This window comes from Pteropus alecto, unplaced genomic scaffold (assembly GCF_000325575.1).
Source record: "Pteropus alecto unplaced genomic scaffold, ASM32557v1 scaffold101, whole genome shotgun sequence".
In the NCBI taxonomy this organism is placed as follows: Eukaryota; Metazoa; Chordata; class Mammalia; order Chiroptera; family Pteropodidae; genus Pteropus; species Pteropus alecto.
Genome location: NW_006432945.1, coordinates 4,116,783 through 4,127,368, shown reverse-complemented (window position 1 = coordinate 4,127,368; position 10,586 = coordinate 4,116,783). Strand labels below are relative to the sequence as shown.

Below are 10,586 nucleotides of genomic sequence, written 5' to 3'. Positions count from 1 at the left end.
GGGTGACGTGGGGGGGGCGGGGAGTGGGGGGGGGGGGGGGGGGGGGGGGGGGGGAGAGAGAGAGAGAGAGAGAGAGAGAGAGAGAATAGTTCTACTACATCAACACCGTCAGAGCACACAGCCATTATACACGATGCTCTTCCCTTTGGCCCTCCTTTAGCCCTAGTTCTACAGAAACTATTATTTAATGCTTAAGTTCTTATGCTGGTATCTTTCTCACAGCTTCAGTCATCTACAGTCCCTACTCTACTACATTTCTCAGGAAGAGCTCATGGAAACAACACTCCCTTGAAGACTTGCATGTTGATAACTATCTGTACCCTTTATATGAAAGTTAAGCTTTGTTGGGTATGAAATCCTTGGCTCACTTTCTTTCCTTCTTTTAAATGTTGTTTCATTCTCCCTCCCCTAATAAAGCACTGCTATTGAGAAGTGTAATGATAAACTAATTTTTTGCCTCATAAGTCATATATACTTTTTCTTCTAGGTGCTCAAAGCATCTGGATTTTTTCCTTTTCTTGGTGTTAGTCATACTGTCAATATGCAGTATGCTTTTTCTTTTTGTAGCTTCAATATTTACCTCAGAAAAGTTTTCTTGAATTATTTTTATAGTACAGTTGCCTTGCTTTGATTTTCTTTGTGATTTCCTACCAAATGCGTGTTCAATCTTCTTTGCCTACTCCAATATTTGGCACTTTGTCTTGACTCCTTTTTATTTCTTTCACTCTTTCTTAATTTTTTTTTTATTTTTAAAAGTTTTCTGACTTGTAATTTCCAGTTCTGCATGTAAGGAGCTTGGATGTCACCACTCCATCCCAACAGCAAGTAATGTTCTGAACAGATTGAAAAAAAACAAAAAAAAAAAACAAAAAAAAAACCCTCTTCTTGAATTTATAAGAGAGAGGAGAGGACACAAGGCAAACCACTGCCCCCAGAGTGACAGGAGAATCCAGGAAGTCATGGCTTACCTGAGGGAAGAGGGAGTCCTGGCTTCTTCGAACAGAGAAAATGCTGTGGGAACCAAGGCCATGGAATAAAAACCTGAACTGTGACTGACAAATTGACAGAGACTCAGTGACAAATCAGAGAGTTAAAAACTCCAGGGAACTCAGTCATGAGGGAGGCCCACAATATTGTGATATTTGCCTCCAGGGGCTCCATCAGGTTCCCACAGTCAATACTGGAGAAAAATCCCCTCAGGCTTCTGTGCTTCCTGTAAGGGAGGGGAAGACATTTTGAAATATTTGTGAGCACTCTGTTCTTCTCAAGACCTGCCCTCAAAGGAAACTAGTTAATCTGCTGGGGTGTTACCAGAGCCTAAGTGATCCAGGGAAGGGAAATACTCAACTCTAGGCCACTCTAGCCATCCTGTCCTACCTAAGGGGGTTGAAGAAACTCTTGTGAAGTTCACAGTCTCACTAAAAGAGTGAGACATAATCAAAGGACTATAGAACACTTTCCCTTTACCCACACCTCACCACCACATTACTAAAGGCCTATTTACGGCAGGTCATTTTACCCAGCACATTATTCTTTATGTTCCATAAAGAATAAATTACAAGGAATACCAAAAGGCAAAAACAAAAAACAAACAAACAAAAAAAAAACCCCACAAAATTTAAAGACACAGAGCAGGCACAGAACCAAACAAGGCAAGGATGTTGGAATTATCAGACTGGGAATTTAAAATTATGATTAATATGCTGAGGACTCTAATGGATAAAGTAGACAGCACGCAAGAACAGATGGGCAATGTAAGCAGAAGATGGAAATTCTAAGAAAGAACAAAAAGAAATGCTAGAGATTAAAAAAAAAATTGCTATCTATAACAGAAATGAAGAATACCTTTGATGGATGTATTAGTAGACTGGACATGAGTGAGTAGTCTTTCTGACCTAGAGGATATTTCAATAGAATCTGTGAAATCAAAAAGCAAAGAGATCAAAGATTGAAAATAACAGAATAGAATATCCAAAGACTGCGGGATAACTGCAAAACACGTAAATTATATTTATGTGTAATGGATATACCAAGAGGAGAAGAAAGAAGGAAACAGAGATAATATTTGAAAAAAAATCATGACTGAGAATTTCCCCAAAATAATGTCAGATATCAACCACAGATCCAGAGGAAAAAAACTTGAAACAACAACAACAACTACACCTAAGCATATCATTTTAAACTACAGAAAATCAAAGATAAATTCCAAAAGAAGCTTGAGGTAAAAAATACTTTATCTATAGAGGAACAAAGATAAGAATCACACCTGATTGCTTCTCAGAAATCATGGAAGCAAGGAGAGAGTGGAGTAAAATATTTAAAGTGTTGAAAGGAAAAAAAAAAAGACCTAAAATTTGTGTTCTGAGAAATTAACATTCAAAAGTGAAGGAGAAAAAACTTTCCCAAACAAAAATTGAGGAAATTTGTTGCCAGTAAACCTATCTTGCAAGAAATTTTAAACAAGATCTTTAGAAAAAAAAGGAAAATAATACAGGCCAGAAATTCAGATCCACATAAAGTAACAAAGAACATCAAAGAAGGAATAAGTGAAGGTAAAATAAAAGCTTTAGTTTCTCATTCTTAATTGATCTGACAATATTTTGTTCAAAATAATACCAACGATGTATTCAATGAAAGGTGCTTAGGGATATATATGCTTATGTATGCTTATGTATACTTATATATAAGTGTAATGAATGACAGTAATAATGAAAGGGACAGAAGGAAGAAATTTGGATTATTTTGTTATTGTAACATATTCACCTTACCTGTGAAGCATTACAATGTTATCTGAAAGTGGACTTGAATTAATTGTAGGTGTATATTGCAAACTGTAAGGTTACCACTAAAAAAGGTTTTTAAAAAAGTATAACTAATATGTTAAGAAGGAGAGAAAATCAAATCATATAAAATGCTGAATTAAAACCACAAAAGGCAGAAAAAGAGTGAAAGACAAAAATAGGAATAAAGAACAAGGGGAACAAATAGAAAACAGTAATAAATATGTTTGATATTAGCCCAATTATATCAATAGTCACTCTGAATGTCAATGGTATAAATGCATCAATTAAAAGACAATTATCAGAGTCAATCAAAAAACAAGAACCAACTATATGTTGTCTACAAAAAACATAAAGACACATATAGATTAAAACTGAGTAAATGGAAAAAATACACCAGGCTAACTAACACTAATTAAAAGAAAGTAGTTATACTAATTTTCCAAGAAGACATAAAAATCTTTAATGAGCCTATGCCTAACAACAGAACATCAAACTACATGAGGCAAAAACAAACAAAAACAACAACAACAACAACAAAAACTAATAGACTTGCAAAGAAAAAAAGAAAATCCGCTAACATGTTTGGAGAATTCATCATCCTTCTATGAGAAATGGGCAGATCCAGCAGGCAGAAAATCAGTAAGGACATAGCTGAATTCAACAACGCCATCAATCAATTGGATATAATAAACATTTCTAGATTGTTTCTTCCAACAGCAGCAGAATATACATTCTTCTCAAGCTTGCATGGAATATTCACTAAGACAGACCATATTCTGGACAATAAAACACATCTTAAGAAAATTAAAAGAATAGAAATCATACAATGTCGACTTTTAAACTACAGTAGAAATCAGTAACAGAAAGGCAACTGGAAAATGCCAAAATACATGGATATTAAATAAACAAACAAAACACTTCTAAATAACCCATGGATTAAAGAAGACATTCAAGAGTAATTTTAAAATATTTTGAACTAAATAAAAATACAATTATTCAAAATTTGTGGAATGCAGCAAAAGTGCTTAGAAATTTATAGCATTGAAAAATACATCTGAAAAGAAGAAAGATGTGAAAAGAAGATCTAAAACCAGTCACTTAAGTTTCCATCTTAGGAAAATAGAAAAAAAGAAAAGAGCAAATTAAATCCACCGGAACAAGTGGACATCCGCATGTGAAAGAAAAAAAAAAATGTAGACACCAACCGTACACCTTTCTCAGAAATTAACTTAAAATAGATCACAGACCTAAATATAAAATAAAAAACTATAAATCTCCTAGAAGACAACATAGGAGGAAAAGCTAGCTAAATTTGGTTATGGCAATGACTTTTTAGATACAATACCAAAAGCATGATTCATGAAAGAAGGAATTGATAAGCTGAACCTCATTAAAATTTAAAACTTCTGCTCTGTGAAATGTAATGAGGATAAGACAAGAGGATAAGACAAGCCACCGACTGGGAGAAAATGTGCAAAAGAATATCTGAGAAAGGGCTGTTATCCAGTATATACAAGGAACTCATAAAACAACAAGAAAAAATAAACGACCTAATTTAAAAATGGGCCAAAGACCTTAACAGGCACCTCACCAAAGGAGAGATAGAGATGGTAAATAAACATGAAAAGATGTTCCACATCATATGTCATCAGGTTAATGCAAAAATAGAAACGAGATATTACTCACTACACACCTACTAGAACGGCCAAAATCTGGACCACTGACAACACCGAATGCTGAGGAGGATGTGGAGCAACAGGAACTCTCATTCATTGCTCACAGCAATGCAAAAGGACACAGCTGCTTTAGAAGACAGTTTAACAATTTCTTACCAAACTAAACATAGTTTTACCATGCAATCCAGCAATTGTGCACCTTAGTATTTATCCAAATGAGTTAAAAACTGCTGTCTACACAGAAGCCTATGCATGGATAGTTATAGCAGCCTTATTCATAACTACCAAAACTCGGAAGCAACCAAGATGTCCTTGAGTGAGCTGTGGTACATCCAGACAATGGAAGATTATTCAGTGCTAAAAAGAAAGGAGCTATCAAGCCATGAAGACATGGAGCAAGTTTAAATCCAAGTTACTAAGTGAAAGATGACAATTTAAAAAGGCTACGTGTGTGATTCCAACCATATGACATTCTAAAAAAAAGCAAAACAATGGAAACAGCAAAATGACAGGTGCGTGTGGTGACATGGGGAGTAGGAAGGGATGAACAGGCACTGCACAGAGGAGTTTAGGGGCAGTGAAAACACTCTGCATGCTACTATAACGATGGTTACAGGTCATCATACGTTTGTCCAAATCCATAGAACGCACATCACCAAGAGTGAACCATTACGCAAACTATGGACGTCAGGTGATAGATATCAAAGTAGGTTCATCAGTTGTAACATACATACCACCCTGGTGGGGGATGTTGATAGAGGGGAAGATTGTATGGGGGGAGGGGGCAAGAGGGTCTATGGGAAACCTCTGTACCTTCCCTTCAGTTTTGTGGTGAACCTGAAACTACACTGTCTTAATTTAAAAAAACGTTTTAAGTATCTTCTTTTTGCCTCATATTTTTCTTAAGGCATTATATGTTGTTTGTTCATTCTTTTGTTCTTCCTAGTTTAAAATGTCTTCATTTCTGAAATTTTGTCGATTTTTAAAATTCTTTCCTGAATTGTCACCTCATTTTCTGAGTTTTCTAATTGTGACTTATGTTGTTCTTTCATGTCTTAATTTTCTTAATGTCTTTCAGTTCATTTTGAAACAGTAAATTCGTTTTGATCTGTTTTGTGAGCGCATCTTTCTGGAATGCTTTTATTATCTACCAGGATATTATTATATTCTTAATTCCATTTTTTCTTATAATAATTTTGTATGGGACTTGATGATTCTTTTCTGTACATTTTTATGTAAAATGAGTTTTCCTAAACTGAGAATAAAGCAGGTTGAATTTTAAAAGGCTCTAACTTCACAGAGCTCCCTCTTCTGTTGTTTTTGTGAAGTATTCAAAAAAAAAAAAAAGTATGAGAGCTTGCTTTCTGAGATTTCCTGGCTGCTCTTCCCTTCCTTTGAACTGGGCCTTTCTCTTGTCCTTACCCTGCTCAATTTTGATTCCATTCCCAGCAATTTCTCCTCAGGGTAAGGCCCTGTCCTAGAAGGCAGTTCTGGCAGGTCAATTTCTAGAGTTCAAAGGGCTGGCGCCTTTAATCCTTCTTATTGAAAGCTCTTTGCACTTCCCAGGTGTTAGAGCAGGCGAAGCGCCTTCACCTTCCGCCGCTGTTCTCAAATTGGCCCACTGAGTTTCAGTGCGCCAGTTGGCTATTTTGGGGCTCTCCTGTTCTCAGATTCAATCAGAAGCTACACCGTTGCTTCTTTCTGTCTCCCAAAAGGATGCTCATCTCACACAAGTCTTGTGGTTATTGGTATTTTGCCCTTCCCTCCGCCCCCGTTTGCATTTTGAGATTTGCGGTAGCTTGTCACCTAGTTTTGCTGTAAATGTAATTTATGAATTTTTGATTTTGCAATTTAGTTGCTCTGTGTTTTCATGTGGGGTTCCGTGGGCAGTATGCTACTGCCCATCTCCACTGTCACCCTCCCAGGATCATCACCATCTTTCAAGTCCAGCTAATTTTTGCTATGTACTTTTCCTTGATTCCTTCCTTCAGCCTGTCACAGAAAGAACTTAGCCTTGTTTGGAAAGAGCTCCTGTATTTATATTTATATATACACATACATATATATGTATGCATATGAATATATTTGTGTGTGTGTGTGTTTAGGACAGAGACGTGTGGAAAGTGGGTCATGAGTGGAGGTTGCTAATTGGGGGCAGATTTGAAAAAAGTTGAAAACACAGTTCCGGCCCTTAGATTCGTAGGTTATAAGCTCCTAACACGCACACGCTCCGCGAAGCAGGACTATACTACCTAGTTTCAGGTCACAGTTCTTATTAGCTTGCCACGTGAACCGGGGCAAGTCAACTTCTTGGGACTTGAATTCCTCCATTTGTAAAACACAGAGCATATGGCCTGCCCTATTCTACTGTATAGGTTATGGAGAAGAAAGAAAATGATGTAAGCATACGTAACCTGGTCGCCAGTGACCCGCACCCTGGGGGCTGGACCTGTGTGTTCTTAGACCATCTCTGCTCCCTCAGTGCCTCGAGGAGCTTGACATTCTGAGCGCATATTCTTTTGCACCTTGAAGAAAGTACTAACAGCCCTATTATGTGGTAATTAATTTTAAAAGCTCCTCAGCTTCATCAGTGATGACGAGTTAATATGTCCATGTTTGGGGGCTTGGAGAGGCTAGTCCCAAAAAGACCCTTCACGTTGAAGAAATGGCCTTCTCTCCAAAAGTCAACCATCAGAAGACAGGGAAGAGCTGAGTTTTTAAAATGCATTTTTTATTATTCAGCCTTCAGCAGAAATGTCACCTTTCTAAAGCAAGCTGTTATCATGCTCTCCCCGTGCCAAACAGGCGCCTCTGAGGAGCAGGATTTTATCTCAACGTTTTTAGTGATTTGTGTTTCTCTTTCAAGGAGCTCCATGCCTTAAGGCACCTGAAACATTAACAGCACAAGAAGGTAAGGTTACCAGGGCAGACTCCAACAACATGAAAAACGGATCTTTGCAAAACAGGTCCAAGATCAGCATCAAAGCTACGGTCTGCAGTCACCCTGCCCAATAATTCATGTCTTCCCGGTGCAGCTCATTGTTTTCTGGTGGGCAACTTGGTTGAAACCATATTCTCAAAGAAACTCCGTTTTGTGACAGGACCCCCATTAGCAGGCTCAGCCACATGACAGGCCTAGAAGCAGCCAGCACAACTGCTGGCGACGCTTGCCAATAAGCCAGATGCTGCCACATATTGGCATCTGGGTCCTGGAATAGCAACCATGTTCTCAGTCTGGCTAGGGATTCTGACCCGAGCTACGGAAGGAGACAAAGGAAGGAAAGAAAGAGACGGAGCAAGGGGAGGGAGGGCAGACTGTGCAAGAGTCTCCTGGTAATTTCCCTACCATGGATTTAGAGCTTCCACAACAAAAGACTCGTTGGAAAGCTGCTACCAGCGCTGCAATGGGCGGGAGAGGTAGAGATGGGGAGCATTCTAAACCCGGCGAGCTGTGTTGGCACCTGGGGAGTGGGGGTGATTGATTCAAAAGGAGACAGCTGCAGCAGGCAGCAACCACTCTCTCCTCCTCTCCCTCAAACCATGATCGCCCACAGTGGAGATAAGCAACTGGATAGAGCTTAAATCTGCAGCGGAGGGACAGACAGTGGCAACATAAGGATGGCTGTCACTTGCTGCTTTCTGGGTGCCAAGATTTACCAGTGCCAGGAAGTCCAACTAAATGGCGAGGGTGAGATCCAGACCAGCGGTCTCAAGGAAATCCTTACACTCAGGAGAAGTGTGATCAGGGGTGTTTTTGTCAAAGGAACAGGGTGCAGGCAAAAGGAAGCCCTGTGCCTTCAAGTGACTTTTGATACTAAGATATACAGAGGCCTGAGCGAAGCTTCAGGTCCTGCTAGAGTCATATTAGGTGGACGTATGGCCCGGGAGGGGTGGCTCAAACTGAAAGAAGTTTAGGGTTTGACGTAAGAAGTGAGAGAATAAAAAGCAGGCAGCAGTTCTTTCTCAAAATATCAAATTCTACCCCAGCATCCTTTACCCATATCACGTTTGTCAAGAGTTGCTCAGGGACGTCCACTTGAAAGACAGGTTACAGGAGCAAGAGAATGAGAGACAGAATGCACGGTGAAAAAGATCCTGGCCTCTGCAGTCAGAAGGCTGGGGGAAGAGCCCCAAGGGTCATTCACCAGCAGGAAGTGGGAGTGTTCGTGGGAACCTCTGCCTACCATTAGAAAATATTGTGCAAAGCATGTCTTACTGATGGTGGTTTAAGCAATAAAGTCATTTTTTTAAAAAGACAGTACATTATTATTGAGGTTGAGTCCAGACGTAGCAAGAACATAGAGACAGAGGAAAAGCTGCTGACAATAATCCCACCTGCCGAAAACATACAGTCATCCAGTTTGTAGATGCCGAGAGGGCAAATGTATACTTGGTCAAAACATATTTCACTGATAATCTCATCTAATAACCCTTAGAAACAAGTCTTAAAGTAAGAAATAAGAAGACAGCGGGTCACCCACATCCCTTGCACCGTCACACACACGCTTTACCTTCAGGGAGCATCTAATACATTTCACTTTACTCTTGTGAAGCTTGATGCCCATTTTCAACAGGCAAAGCTAAGTTTACCCAGACAGCATTCCTAGCTGAGTGCCTCAGTTCTAAACAGAATACTAAACAGATCCAGCACACATCAGACTAAAATGAGAACATTCTGGTGTCTTTGCTAAGTTTTAGTCTTTACATTTAGATTTTGAATAAGGCAGGGACCCGATACTAAATGTCCACTATTGTTCTGCTTAAAAAACAAAAACCCAACAATATACAAGTAATCAAGAAAGCTGTAATTAAAACTTGATATTTATTCTATTTCTAAAACAGATTTGAGATAACAGAAGCTGTCGATAGAGGGTGGGTCATTTGACTCTAGAGAACTGACAGAATCACGCCCCCCATGTGCTCCTCCTTTTGCCCACCTCCTGATTCTCTTTACCCAGCTGGCTTTTCCCCTTGCCCTTTCCCTTCGTCTTCCTCCTCATTATCTGTCTTTTCCTGTGCCTTGTTTCCACTGATCCAAGGACCCTGTGGGCCAGCCTCCTGGGAAACACGCTGAGTGTTGGGAATTGTCTTCAAACTCAAAACACATACCGCAGGGAAAGATGCTTATGTTCAAAAAGGCAGAGGCGACAAGCTGATGTTAAACTAAGCCAATGGTTCTCAAACGATCGTGCATCAGAATCACCTGGAAGAACTTGTAAAAGCAGGCTTCTGAGCAGGCCCTCTGTTCTGATTCAGTAGACCTGAGATAGGGTTCAAGAATTTGCATTTCTTCTGACAGGTTTTGAGGAGATGCTAATAAGGATGGTCTGAGGATCACTTGTTTTTTCATGTCTCCAAAACGTTTTTATCTGATAATAATTGCAAACTTAAAGAAAAGGCGCAAGAACAGTAAAAATCACCTTATCCTCTTGACCCAGATCGGGACCATGTTTTGAGAACCACTGAGCTAAACAAAATGCATGTGAGAGGCCTGGTGCAGAGAACCACCACCCAGCAGGGTGCACTGCCTGCTAAGAGCGAGAGCAGAAAACCATCCAAAGAGAAAGCAGATCAACTACTTAAGGGCAAAATATAGGGGCCCTCTCGGTGCCTTTACTCTCTCTTTGTCTCTCACTGTCCCTCTCTCTGCCTCTGAGAGGAGACCACACTCTGTGGAGTGTTACCCCTTTTCTGATAAACTTTCCTTTTGACTCTTAAAAAAAAAAAGGCAAAATATGGGAAGAAGTGTCACAAAATGATCAAAGAAAGTGAGTTGGGACCCAGAAGTTTTAAGATCTGAACAGTAAATATCATTATCAACCAATGGGGGAAAGTGTATAAGCAATCCTGATTTGTCTCTTTGGTGATTCCTGTGGGTGATTTTACGAACAACAAATCCATAAACTCCTAGTATTAACTGGCTTCAAGAAAGCAAAAAAGCAATTATTTGACAGGGAAATTCTCCTCCGTACACTTGAGAGACATGGACGAGAGGACAATTACCTTTGTGTTCTACCGCCTTAACTCAGGACTTTGTATCTTCCCTGAATTTCTGCAATAACTTCTGATCTTTCTGCCTGTATTGCTCTCTCCAATTTATTCTCCATTCTAACCCTAAATTATCTAA

The 10,586-nt window shown here is 39.4% G+C and overlaps 1 protein-coding gene and 1 long non-coding RNA gene across 4 annotated transcripts in view; both read right to left on the bottom strand.

Annotated features, from left to right (window-relative positions):
• The window catches only part of LOC112476437, a 7,687-nt gene extending 6,435 nt beyond the window's left edge, over window positions 1-1,252 (bottom strand). Inside the window, exon 1 of the long non-coding RNA XR_003045089.1 lies at window positions 969-1,252. This is a non-coding gene — a long non-coding RNA (uncharacterized LOC112476437). The remainder of the gene's footprint in view (window positions 1-968) is intronic.
• The window catches only part of RPS6KC1 (ribosomal protein S6 kinase C1), a 222,337-nt gene that overhangs the window by 78,294 nt on the left and 133,457 nt on the right, over window positions 1-10,586 (bottom strand). The gene's annotated exons all lie outside the window — the stretch shown is intronic.